This window comes from Oryx dammah, unplaced genomic scaffold (assembly GCF_014754425.2).
Source record: "Oryx dammah isolate SB20612 unplaced genomic scaffold, SCBI_Odam_1.1 HiC_scaffold_3, whole genome shotgun sequence".
Classification (NCBI taxonomy): domain Eukaryota; kingdom Metazoa; phylum Chordata; class Mammalia; order Artiodactyla; family Bovidae; genus Oryx; species Oryx dammah.
The window spans coordinates 31,502,022-31,516,348 of record NW_024070187.1 but is presented as its reverse complement, the minus strand read 5'-3'; the positions used below and the strand labels follow the sequence as shown (position 1 = coordinate 31,516,348).

General features: G+C 36.0%; 1 protein-coding gene across 1 annotated transcript in view; it reads left to right on the top strand.

The window, feature by feature from the left end:
* Window positions 1–14,327, top strand: part of GRID2 (glutamate ionotropic receptor delta type subunit 2) — a 1,625,731-nt gene that overhangs the window by 443,894 nt on the left and 1,167,510 nt on the right. The gene's annotated exons all lie outside the window — the stretch shown is intronic.

Sequence of the window (14,327 nt, the reverse complement as noted above, 5' to 3'; positions counted from 1 at the left end):
TGTTCTCTCTCAGTGTTTTTCATTTAACTTCAAAATGGAACCAATTTTCAGTAACAGGGGCTTTTCCAAGAGCTCAGTTGATAAGGAATCCACTTGCAACGCAGGAGACCCTGGTTTGATTCCTGGGTCAGGATGATCTGCTGGAGAAGGGACAGGCTATGCATTCCAGTAGTCTTGGGCTTCCCTTGTGGCTCAGCTGGTAAAGAATCCACCTGCAGTGAGGGAGACCTGGGTTTCATCCCTGTTTTGGGAAGATCTCTTGGAGAAAGGAAAGGCTACCCACTCCAGTATTTTGGCCTGGAGAATTCCATGGACTGTATAGTCCATAGGGTTGCAAAGAGTCAGACATGACTAAGCGACTTTGACTTTTAGTAGTAGTTATCCTGGCTGTAAACATAGAGAATTTCACTCAGTTGCATTCAGTCACCTTTCCTGATGTATAATTCTATGTGTCTTGATTTTATAGATCAACTTAAAATTTATACAAGTTCTGTGGAACTTTATTTCATTGCTGTGTTTTAAGAAATATTTGAAGTTTACTGTGTTTCCCGAAGTCTTAAGTATAGTGACTTCTAATTTTAAAATCCCTGTAGATATAAACTTTCATATATCTATGACTTTCATTTGTTCACTTTATTTCTATTTTTTTAATTTTGTATTTTATTGGAAAATGAGTTTATTTTAATTTTATGTGCTGAAAATAATTTTAATAAAAATGTTTTCCAGTGTAATAACTTGAAATTGTATTCCAGTTTGCAGCATATTATAGCATTTACTCCTTTATTTAACTTTTATCACAGTACTGTGAGATGAGCAGGAAATGATCGTATTCCCATTTTAAGTTTTAGAAAACTGGGCCTCATAGTCATTAGAGACATAAAGTTAAAAATTGAATTAAATTACATATAAAACCAATGACTTAGAGCTACTGCTAGTTGGATTCTAACAGACTCACACTTAATGAAACAGTGTATGATACCTGAGATATTTTTTCTTTCAGTTTAATTAAGCTTAAATAGAATTGCTTAGTTCTTATTTTGAAGTACTGTGATGAGTAAAACAGTTGTATAAGACAGATTAAAATAAAATATAGGAAAATACATGATATTACAAGTTATGAGAATATTACTAAGCAGTAAGAAAACATTTTTAATACAGAGTAGTGATAGAAGCCAGAATTCAGGTGTTAAGGAATAAGGAAGAGGTAAAGATGTTGACCTATGTGGTGTGGACTATCCTCTGAAGACAATGGAGGTGTGGGTGGGCAAAGACAATGGAAGGCCTGAGAATGCATGCAAAGCAGAGGGCAGTAGATAAATGGAGGGTGAATTAAGTACATTTGCTAAAAACATTTAAGAATGACAAGGATAAAGTGAATTAACAAATTTGTGACCCCATGAATGGCAGCACGCCAGGCCTCCCTGTCCATCACCAACTTCCCAGAGTTCACTCAGACTCGCGTCCATAGAGAAACAAGATGTTACCCCCCTCCCACCTCCCACCGCATATCATCTCTCTGGATCATCCCCGTGTACCAGCCCCAAGCATCCTGTATCCTGTATTGAACATAGACTGGCAATTCATTTCTTACATGATAGTATACTGTTTCAGTGCCATTCTCCCAAATCATCCCACCCTCTCCCTCTCCCTCAGAGTCCAAAAATCTGTTCTATACATCTGTGTCTCTTTTGCTGTCTCGCATACAGGCTCATCATTACCATCTTTCTAAATTCCATATATATGCATTAGTATACTATACTGGTGTTTTTCTTTCTGGCTTACTTCACTCTGTATAATCAGCTCCAGTTTCATCCATCTCATTAGAACTGATTCAAATGTATTCTTTTTAATGGCTGAGTAATACTCCATTGTGTATATGTACCACAGCTTTCTTATCCATTCATCTGCTGATGGACATCTAGGTTGTTTCCATGTCCTGGCTATTATAAACAGTGCTGCAATGAACATTGGGTTACATGTGTCTCTTTCAATTCTGGTTTCCTCAGTGTGTATGCCCAGCAGTGGGATTGCTGGGTCATAAGGCAGTTCTATTTCCAGTTTTTTAAGGAATCTCCACACGGTTCTCCATAGTGGCTGTACTAGTTTGCATTCCCACCAACAGTGTAAGAGGATTCCCTTTTCTCCACACCTTCTCCAGCATTTATTGCTTGTAGACTTTTGGATCGCAGCCATTCTGACTGGTGTGAAGTGGTACCTCATTGTGGTCTTGATTTGCATTTCTCTGATAATGAGTGATGTTGAGCATCTTTTCATGTGTTTGTTAGCCATCCGTATGTCTTCTTTGGAGAAATGTCTATTTAGTTCTTTGGCCCATTTTTTGATTAGGTCATTTATTTTTCTGGAATTGAGCTCAGGAGTTGCTTGTGTATTTTTGAGATTAGTTGTTTGTCAGTTGCTTCATTTGCTATTATTTTCTCCCATTCTGAAGGCTTTCTTTTCACCTTGCTTATAGTTTCCTTTGTTGTGGAGAAGCTTTTAATTTTAAGTAGATCCCATTTGTTTATTTTTGCTTTTATTTCCAGTATTCTCGGAGGTTGATCTTCTATGATCCACCTGTGATGTATGTCGGAGAGTGTTTTGCCTGTGTTCTCCTCTAGGAGTTTTATAGTTTCTGGTCTTACGTTTAGATCTTTAATCCATTTTGAGTTTATTTTTGTGTACAGTGTTAGAAAGTGTTCTAGTTTCATTCTTTTACAAGCGGTTGACCAGTTTTCCCAGCACCACTTGTTAAAAAGATTGTCTTTACTCCATTGTATATTCTTGCCTCTTTGGTCGAAGATAAGGTGTCCATAGGTGTGTGGATTTATCTCTGGGCTTTCTATTTTGTTCCATTGATCTATATTTCTGTCTTTGTGCCAGTACCATACTGTCTTGATGACTACAGCTTTGTAGTAGAGACTGAAGTCAGGCAAGTTGATTCCTCCACTTCCATTCTTCTTTCTCAAGATTGCTTTGGCTATTTGAGTTTTTTTTTGTATTTCCATACAAATCTTGAAATTATTTGTTCTAGTTATGTGAAAAATACCACTGGTAGCTTGATAGGGATTGCATTGAATCTGTAGATTGCTTTCGATAGTATACTCATTTTCACTATATTGATTCTTCTGATCCATGAACATGGTATATTTCTCCATCTATTAGTGTCCTCTTTGATTTCTTTCATCAGTGTTTTATAGTTTTCTATATATAGGTCTTTAGTTTCTTTAGGTAGATATATTCCTAAGTATTTTATTATTTTCGTTGCAATGGTGAATGGAATTGTTTCCTTAATTTCTTTTTCTAGTTTCTAATTATTAGTGTATAGGAATGCAAGGGATTTCTGTGTGTTGATTTTATATCCTGCAACTTTACTATATTCATTTATTAGCTCTAGTAATTTTCTGGTGGAGTTTTTTTTTGGTTTTCTATGTAGAGGATCATGTCATCTGCAAACAGTAAGAGTTTTACTTCTTCTTTTCCAATTTGGATTCCTTTTATTTCTTTTTCTGCTCTGATTGCTGCGGCCAAAACTTCCAGAACTATGTTGAATAGTAGTGGTGAAAGTGGGCACCCTTGTCCTGTTCCTGACTTTAAGGGAAATGCTTTTAATTTTTCACCATTGAGGATAATGTTTGCTGTGGGTTTGTGATATATAGCTTTTATTATGTTGAGGTATGTTCCTTCTATTCCTGCTTTCTGGAGAGTTTTTATCATAAATGGATGTTGGATTTTGTCAAAGGTCTTATCTGCATCTATTGAGATAATCATATGGCTTTTATTTTTCAATTTGTTAGTGTGGTGAATTACATTGATTGATTTGCGGATATTGAAGAATCCTTGCATCCCTGGGATAAAGCCCACTTGGTCATGGCGTATGATCTTTTTAATGCATTGTTGGATTCTGATTGCTAGAATTTTGTTAAGGATTTTTGCATCTATATTCATCAGTGATATTGGCCTGTAGTTTTCTTTTTTGTGGAATCTTTGTCAGGTTTTGGTGTGGCCTATTAGAATGTGTTTGGCAGTTTACCTTCCACTGCAATATTCTGGAAGACTTTGAGTAGCATAGGTGTTAGCTCTTCTCTAAATTTTTGGTAGAATTCAGCTGTGAAGCTGTTTTGACCTGGGCTTTTGTTTGCTGGAAGATTTCTCATTACAGTTTCAATTTCCATGCTTGTGATGGGTCTGTTAAGATTTTCTATTTCTTCCTGGTTCAGTTTTAGAAAGTTGTACTTTTCTAAGAATTTGTCCATTTCTTCCACTTTGTCCATTTTATTGGCATATAATTGCTGATAGTAGTCTCTTATGATCCTTTGTATTTCTGTGTTTTCTGTTGTGATCTCTCCATTTTCATTTCTAATTTTATTGATTTGATGTTTCTCCCTTTGTTTCTTGATGAGTCTGGCTAATGGTTTGTCAATTTTATTTATCCTTTCAAAGAACCAGCTTTTGGCTTTGTTGATTTTTGTTATGGTCTCCTTTGTTTCTTTTGCATTTATTTCTGCCCTAATTTTTAAGATTTCTTTCCTTCTACTAACCCTGGGGTCTCCATCTCTTCCTTTTCTAGTTGCTTTAGGTGTAGAGTTAGGTTATTTATTTGACTTTTTTCTTGTTTCTTGAGGTATGTATGCCTGTATTGCTATGAACTTTCCTCTTAGCACTGCTTTTATAGTGTCCCACAGGTTTTGGGTTGTTGTGTTTTCATTTTCATTCGTTTCTATGAATATTTTGATTTCTTTTTTGATTTCTTCTGTGATTTGTTGGTTATTCAGAAGCGTGTTGTTCAGCCTCCATATGTTAGAATTTTTAATAGTTTTTCTCCTGTAATTAAGATCTAATCTTAAGGCATTATGGTCAGAAAAGATGCTTGGAATGATTTTGATTTTTTTGAATTTATCAAGGTTATATTTATGGCCCAGGATGTGATCTACCCTGGAGAAGGTTCCGTGAGCACTTGAGAAAAAGGTGAAATTCATTGTTTGGGGGTTAAATGTCCTATAGCTATCAATTAGGTCTAACTAGTCTATTGTATCATTTAAAGTTTACGTTTCTTTGTTAATTTTCTGTTTAGTTGATCTGTCCATAGGTGTGAGTGGAATATTAAAGTCTCCCACTATTATTGTGTTACTGTTAATTTCCCCTTTCATACTTGTTAGCATTTGTCTTACATATTCTGGTGCTCCTATGTTGGGTGCATATGTATTTGTAATTGTTATATCTTCTTCTTAGATTGATCCTTTGATCATTATGTAGTGGCCTTCTTGGTCTCTTTTCACAGTTTTTGTTTTAAAGTGTATTTTATTTAGCGTGTGATTAAAGAACTGCCTTTAGAACTCTTGTACAGTCCTTGCTGCCTGGGGGAGAATGGGCTTTGGAAAAAATAAGCCTGGCTCAGAATTCCAGCTTTTCACTGGATAGCTATGCAATACTGCATACATTTCTAAGTCCCTCAACTTTCTCATTTATAAAATGAGAAAAACATGTATATCATGCTGTTTTGTAAAGATTAATGAAATAATGCATATCAAGTACATTGTACAGTGTCTAGTTTTTGTTATTGCTAAGTTTAATAGCAAGAACTGAAAACAATTCCAACAGAATAGTCTAGTCAAAGATATGGTTTTTCCAGTAGTCATGTATGGATATGAGAGCTGGACTATAAAGAAAGCTGAGCGCCAAAGAATTGATGCTTTTTGAACTGTGGTGTTGGAGAAGACTCTTGAGAGTCCCTTGGACTGCAAGGAGATCCAACCAGTCCATCCTAAGGCAGATCAGTCCTGGGTGTTCATTGGAAGGTCTGATGTTAAAGCTGAAACTCCAATACTTTGGCCACCTGATGTGAAGAACTGACTCATTTGAAAAAACCCTAATGCTGGGAAAGATTGAAGGCAGGAGGAGAAGGGGACAGCAGAGGATAAGATGGTTGGATGGCATCACTGACTCAATGCAGATGAGTTTGAGTAGACTCCAGGAGTTGGTGATGGGCAGGAAGGTCTGGCATGCTGTGGTCCATAGGGTCCCCAAGAGTCGGACATGATTGAACGACTAAACTGAACTGAACTGATTCCAACAGAATATGCTGATTAGCTATATTCTTCTTCTGCTGCTACTAAGTCACTTCAGTTGTGTCCGACTCTGCGTGACCCCATAGATGGCAGTCCACCAGGCTCCCCCGTCCCTGGGATTCTCCAGGCAAGAACACTGGAGTGGGTTGCCATTTCCATCTCCAATGAATGAAAGTGAAAAGGGAAAATGAAGTCGCTCAGTCCTGTCTGACTCTTAGCGATCCCATGGACTGCAGCCCACCAGGCTCCTCCGTCCATGGGATTTTCCAGGCAAGAGTACAGGAGTGGGGTGCCATTTCCCTTCTCCGGCTATATTCTTCTAAGTAGTCTCATTCTCTGTTAGTGGAAAAATGGGAACAAAAATAAAAGGCATTGACACTGACTTATTCACTGTTCTCTGCCTAGAAACTGATTTCCTGACCCTGACCCGATACCTCATAAATATTCATAGATTAGTGAAAAAGTGATGATGCTATTTGAATGATTCGAGACAAAATGAGTTTAGGCAAGTGATTGGTTTGGAAAATTTTGATTTATTACTTTGCCCAGGTATTATGGGTTTTCTTTGAGTTATCACACTGAGTTCATCATCTATGATTTTGTTTTGTTTAGTTTAAATAATAAAACATTTATTTATATATTGCTTGGAAGAATGGCTGGAGAAACACATATCTCCATGTGGTGTGTTCCGAATATGTCCTTTATTTTATATATTATAGTAGTGAAAATCATTCAGCCGTGTCTGACTCTCTGCGATCCCAAGGACTATACAGTCCATGGAATTCCCTAGGCCAGAATACTGGGGTGGGTATCCTCTCCATGGGATCTTCCCAACCCAGGGATAAAACCCAGGCCTCCTGGATTACAGGCAGACTCCTTACCAGCTGAGCCACAAGGGAAGCCCATATTATACTAAGAGAAAGGAAATTTTTCCCAATCCTTGTCTTTGGAAAATATAATCATGAGAATGGATAATAATGTTTGTAAGGAAGTGGAGGCTTTTCCTTATATACCTAGGATTGCTTTGGCCCAGCACACTCTACATTGCAAAGTGTGTTTCATTCAGTCTCTCTTGCCTCTCTCACATTCTCACCCTCATACTCTACCTGGTACTGCATTTGTAATGTGATAAGTGGAGATGACAAATGGTTTTCAGATGTGTATGAGCTCAGTCACTCAGTGTTGTCCTGCTTTTTCCAACCCCATGGACTATAGCCTGCCAAACTCCTCTGTCCATGGAATTTTCTAGGTAAGAATACTGGAGTGGGGTGTCCTTTCCTACTGCAGGGGTTCTTCGACTGAAGGGTCCAACCCACATCTCCTGAGTCTTCTGCATTGGCAGGCAGATTCTTTACCACTGGCACCACCTGGGACACCCATGTACTTAATGTACCTAAGTATAAATTCTAAATGACACTTACGTTATATCTTACTTAGTTCCTCTTTAAAATGGCAAAAATGTCCACCCAGTTTTTGTGAGCATTTTAAAATAGTATGTACAAATTTGGATGTAGTAGATGATCATAAATAAGTTTTTAAATTTTCCTGTACTTTAAATAAATGTTACCTGCTAACAGTAACATTTTAGGCTTTACAGACAAACATCAAGGTCTCTACAATTATCTGAAAGGTAAGTGAATATACCACATAAGAGATAATTTTCTGATAATACTAACTTTTTAAGTTACTGTGTCAGACTTGGGTCCTCTTTACCTCTCACAGTAAAGCCAGTCTATTGACACCAGGGGTTGTGGTGAAGGAGAATGCAGCATTTAGTATAAGGCACTGTACAAGGAATCTGGGGCAATAAGTACTCCAAAAGCGTGAACTCTCTGAGCATTGTTAAAGGTCAGGTGAGGGAGGGGAGACTCAGGGTATAAGATCAACTCCTGCACAGTTCTCTGACTGGGCGATGGTGAGGTAATGTCTTCCATTTGGTGAGGTCTTAACATTTGTTAAAAAAAAAAAAAAAAAAAAAAAAAAAAACAGGAAATGAGCATCAGATACTATTAGCTATTCAATAGTTATCAGAGAGGAGCTAAAACAGAAGCTTTGGGGGAGGGGCCTGTCTCATGAAGACCCAGTAGGGTCCTGCTTAGTTGTATTTAATGTTACTTTGAATGTATTATTCTAAGCAATAAAAAAAAAAGAAGAAATTTCATCAAGGACTCTTGAAAAGAAGGAGAATAACCAGTATATTTTCAACAGTTTTCATCCTATTCAAGTATTTGTATATTACAAATTTATCATAATAAGGCAATTCATTCTTGTGTTTTTTTTTTTTTTTCTATCAACAAATATTTGTTGAGAACCTACCACATGCTAAGCATTGTTGAAAGTGCTTAGGAAATATGAGTGAACAAAATAGACCTGAACTGAGGAAAGTTACTTTAGGAGAGTCATAGTTTCTTCTGATAAATAGGAGCGGATTATTTGCGGAACTGGTGTTTATTGGCTTCACCTTTGAGATACAGAGTATCAGAATTTCACTCTATAAAGGGGTAAAAGTGTTTACTCACCTAACTTTATATATGTAGAATTTGTAATAGTTAACATTTTCTATTAATTAAAGGGTTTTTATTTTTACTTCATACATGATTTTGTTACAAACTAGAAAGAATTTTTCTACTTCTCTAAGAGCATAGGTACTTCCCAGATGGCTCATTGGTAAAAAATCTGCCTGCCAGTGCAGGAGACTCCGGAGGCATGGTTTTGATCCCTGAGTGAGGAAGACTCCCTAGAGGAGGAAATGGCAACCCACTCCAGCATTTATTCCTGTGAAATCCTACAGACAGAAGAGCATGGCTGGCTAACAGTCCATGGGATCGGCAAGAGTCAGACAAGACTGAGCGTGCAACACTCATTCACTTAAGAGCGTAGAGTTTGGGAACCTTACTGGCTCTGCAGGGTACGGATTTGTAACCCTGCTTCTCCGGTGATTAGTTTCCCATCCCAACCCCCATATCCCAATATATATTATTTGTTTAATTCAACATTAAAAATAAAAACAAAAGCAGGATGGACTAGTAACGGTCCATGCCACTTTTAGTGTCCTGTCCTTCCCTCTGTTTGCCCAGGGGAGTCTGATTTGCCTAGTTCACAAAGATAATTTCCTAACTATTGCCTTCTGCTATTAACTTCTCAATCGGCTTATTTCTACACAGCAGGAACAGTCTGGAAGAACTTGAATCAAACTTGCTTTCTCTGTTGTGTGTATTAAAATGTTGTCAGTAACGTATTATGGGATTTTATTGGATAGTCTTTGTCCTGCTTTATCACTTTCCTTGCAGAGGTACAGGTAATAAAAATCTCTATGACTTGGGTCTTGGATTTGGATAGTTCAATTAGCTGTTCAGGAAGTCTATCAAAACTGTGACTCCAGGTCCCTGAACTCCAGCATTTTCATTATTAGTGTGAAATGTTAGTGACAAATGAGATATGATTGTCTAGATACCTCATCAACGTGCTGGCTTGCTGGCTTGCTGCCTGAAGTAAAGGGGCAGTTTTAAAAGTGTCAAGGTTTTTAATGGGGCTCTAAGCATGTGGCCCAAAAACAAAGCCCATGAAAAATGGGGAACATCATAATTTTGGAACAGTGATAAGCTTTCATAGTTCTCTGAAATTCCACAGTCAAAATCAAAGCTAAATCTTATTTTTAGATATTAGACAGTAAGGATTAAGATAAGAATTTTCTTATTGGCTATGCTTGTAAATATAAGGATTAAGAAATCGTTGGCAACAGTTTAAATATAATGATAGTAAGAGAACTTATATAAATGTGTTTTATTAAGAATTTATATTTTTAAAGCAGTGATTAACAAATACTAATTTGTTATTTTAATAAATTTCATGTGTATAGATAGACATCATCAAAGAAAGTTTGTGCTGACCATATATTTACACTAGTGGTTCTCCATGGGAATGGTAGAGTCGTAATCTTCCCTAGAGGGCAGTCATAATCTGCCCTCTAGGGGTGATTAGATAATCTGTGGGATAAGTTGATTTTTAGGATGTGGAGGATGCTATGAGCATACAGTGGGTTCAGTTCAGTTGCTCAGTCTTGTCCGACTCTTTGCGACCCCATGAATCGCAGCACTCCAGGCCTCCCTGTCCATCACCATCTCCCGGAGTTCACTCAGACTCACGCCCATCGAGTCCGTGATGCCATCCAGCCATCTCATCCTCTGTTGTCCCCTTCTCCTCCTGCTCCCAATCCCTCCCAGCATCAGAGTCTTTTCCAATGAGTCAGCTCTTCACATGAGGTGGCCAAAGTACTGGAGTTTCAGCTTTAGCATCATTCCTTCCAAAGAAATCCCAGGGTTGATCTCCTTCAGAATGGACTGGTTGGATCTCCTTGCAGTCCAAGGGACTCCCAAGAGTCTTCTCCAACACCACAGTTCAAACGCATCAATTCTTCAGCGCTCAGCCTTCTTCACAGTTCAACTCTCACATGCATACATGACCACAGGAAAAACCATAGCCTTGACTAGACGGACCTTAGTCGGCAAAGTAATGTCTCTGCTTTGGGTTGGTCATAACTTTTCTTCAGAGATACTCCATCTAGAAAATAAAATAAAAAATTCTTCTACCTACAGACTATATTCCCGTGTTTTAATGCCCACTCATGCAGCAGGAAAATGTGTTTGATTATCTGGACCTAGATCCTACTTGCATTACACATGTAAACCTAAAGTGTATTTTCTATGTCTTTACATACAGACTGACTTTTTCACAATCACAACTATTTTCTGAATTTATAGAAAATGATGCTTTATTTTGTTTGAAAGTTTACCAAAAACTGTTTCTGTTTTGTAAAATCACATTACTAATGGCAGTGTCAGTCATGGTTTTTAGTCACCAATTCAACATACTACCTTTGTTTCTTTGCAGCTATTGCATTCAGGGGGATTATATGTACATTTATAAGCATGACTGCTTCCTTATAGAATACTGAGGGTTGGTAATTTAAATACTTATTTTTAAATTATTTTTTCAAAATTCTGATATATATATATATATATATGATAGTTGCATTAAAATTTCTCAATCAGCTACAATACATTGTAGATAAATTGCATTTCAGATAATAAAATGGACCATAAAAAGTTTGTTGTGAAAATGACCTGAATTCTGTAGAATTGAGAATCATTGATTTATGTATATAGAAAGTCTGGCTGGTTGATCATATAGCTAAATATAAATGCTGCAAGTATCCAAATTATTGGCATATTTCTTTGGTAGGAATATGTAGATTTTAAAGAAATTTCCTGGCAAATTCAACCCTATAAACTGTGGGAAATTTTGAGATAGAGGCCTGAAAATAAATCCTGAAGTCAGCATAATTAATTCTCTTTAAGCAGTTCAACTGGATGTATATTAAATGCCTCATTATGCAAGACACCTTTCTAAATGCCTAGGAGACAAAGACAAATATGAAATATTTCACTCTTCCAGGGAGTATATATTCTTGTAGGAGGGACAGACAGATATCTAAATAATATTAATGCAGTATAAATGCTAATAGAGTTATTGTTGCAATTCTACAAAGGAATGAAAGTTGGAACTGAGACAACCTGGTGGGAGACTGTGTAGGGACTTATGTTGTGCAAAGCCTTAAATATTGTACTAAATTAATGTCATAAGATCATTAGATGAAAACAAAAAGCTACCTAAAGCAAGCAAATAGCAGCAATAAAACTTATTTCCGCAGTTTCTATGTTTGAAGGAATCTGATCCTATTGTAAAAGAACACATTTGTTAGTCACTGTTAAGTTTCTTGGAAGAATAGGATGATGAACTCAATGAGAAAAAGGAAAATCAAAATTCCTCTGCATAGTTAAAAATAGTTTTTGAAATCTCAAGGATATCTGAAGATAAAAAAAGTATAGGGGTTAAGAAAAAAAGGAAAAAATAGGTTTACATGATGTTGATTACACTGTGGTGGGAAAGAGAATAGCACAGGAAGTAAATACACAAAATTTAAGAGATCACTGGGTTAGAAAGAAAGGTCCCCATGATTATGTAATTCTGTGAGTCTACAGAAGTCTGAGTGAACACTGGACTTCCTACAGTTTCTGTGAAGGAAATTGAGGCATTTTATTTAAATTCTAAAGAAAATAATTGCCAATATAAAGAATTCAGAATGTCCAGAAAACTAATATGATTATTATTATTATTTTTTTTTTGGCAGACTCTAAAAGTGTACTTTTTAACATATCTCTGAAAGATTCAATTTTCCCTTCTTGATCAATCATGGACTAATGCTTTTTAAATTAAAAAATCATATGCCTCAAGCAGTGCAAATATTTTCATTTCTATCTCATGTTGGGATGGTGGTGGATTGTTTGTAGACCACTACTGGTTTAGAGGCTATGCATTGAGTAGCAGTGCTTAATTGAGCAGCATGTGTAGCTCTCACATAGTATTATGAACTTGTGAAAGATAGTCTGTCTCACTCAGTTTGTAATCTGCAGTAAAATTTGTATCTATATCTTTTTTTTTTTTTTTTGGTAAGAAACATGAAAGAAACTAGCACAACACATTCTCCATTTGTTTTTTTTTTATTTTTTTTTATTTTTAATTTTTACTTTACAATTCTGTATTGGTTTTGGCATAGATTGACATGTTAAATAATAATATCCCTCATTTTTGGTTGGATACTTGGAATAAAGCTTACTTTTCTCAGACTTCTGTTGCCATATAATGTGTACAGTGTATTTTAGGAGGAAATGTTTTGTGAAATATCTAGATTGTACCTTCCAATGTTACTTTCTGTCCAGATGAAATGAAGATGTGATATCTGATGCTTTTTGAGTCATGAGCTAGGACTCATACTGAGGTTGGTGGATCACCAAAACAGAAAGAACTTGAGGCATTTATACCATGGACGATTATATTAGCCCTGGAGTGTTTACCTTCAGTATCCTTCTAAGATTTTAACTTCTAAGAAGTAAAATTCCATCTTATTTAAGTTATTTTAGACTTTCTATCACATACAAAACAGCCAAAGTCCAATCAATAAATAGAACAGATGTGTAAAGCTGTACCTGATACATAGAAAACACTCAGTATACATTAATGTTAATTATTAAATAAGTATAGTGACAAAGTTATTAGTTTATTCAATAAATATTTAATAACAATCTTCTGTGTGTCATTGTGTTTTGTAATGGTAACGCAAAAATGATTAAGTTCAGTTATTTGCACATAAATTCTTGTCTTGAAGGTGTAATAATGAATCATTAACCATTTATTAGTACTTCTCAAATGATTTTCAAAGGAGAGTGTTTGACATATATAGCATTAGCATTACCTAATTAAAAGGAAAATTAAGCACTTTGAAGTGTCTGACAAATATTCTCTGTAATAAAAATGGCTGTTATGAGGTTTTACACAAATAAGAGTTAGCCCCTTAGGACTAGTTATAATTATTTGTGATCTTTAACTTGTATTCTGCAATTTGCATTTTCCCTGGAGATTCCAAAAATCAAAAGCTCATAAGTAATCGAACTATTAAAGTTTATGACTATATTTTAGTATAACACTTATCATTTATACATTGTAGTATCTGTAAATATGAAGTTTTTTAGGGGAATTGCATGGGTAAAGATATTTCATAATTTAAAAAAATTGAATAATATATTCAGACTTTTTAGAGAAATATAGTAGAAATTAATTGTTAAACATTTATTAAAGTAAGCCTGCTTAACAGACTTACACACTTAATCTGGTAGGTTTATTTGGGTTCTCTGTTCAGAACTGAAAAAAGATACTGTCTGGCTGTGTCCTGATCTGGAGACTTGACTAAATAAAATTGACTTCCAAGCTCATTCAAAATGTTCACAGATTCTGTTCTTTGGCAGTGAAAATTCTAAGTACCTACAGGCCACTTTCACATCATCCTTGCTCTGAAGCTACCTCCATTTTAGCAGTATAGAAACTTCCTTTTCATCAAATTCTTCCTAGTTTTCAAATGACTGAATTCTTCTACTACCAGTCAGAGAAAACTCTGCTTTTAAATAGTTCATGGGATTTATTTTTTTATGTGCAACTGTCCAGTTTCTGAGCATCATTTTTTGAAGACTGTCTTTCTACATTTGTATAGTCTTGCCTTCTTGTAGATTAATTGATCATAGGTGTGTGGGTTTATTTCTGAACTTTATAGCCTGCTCCACTGGTATATACTTCTAGTTTTGTGTCAGTATCATACTGTTTGATTACTATACCTTTGTAGTATAGTCTGAAATCAGAGAGCCTGATTCC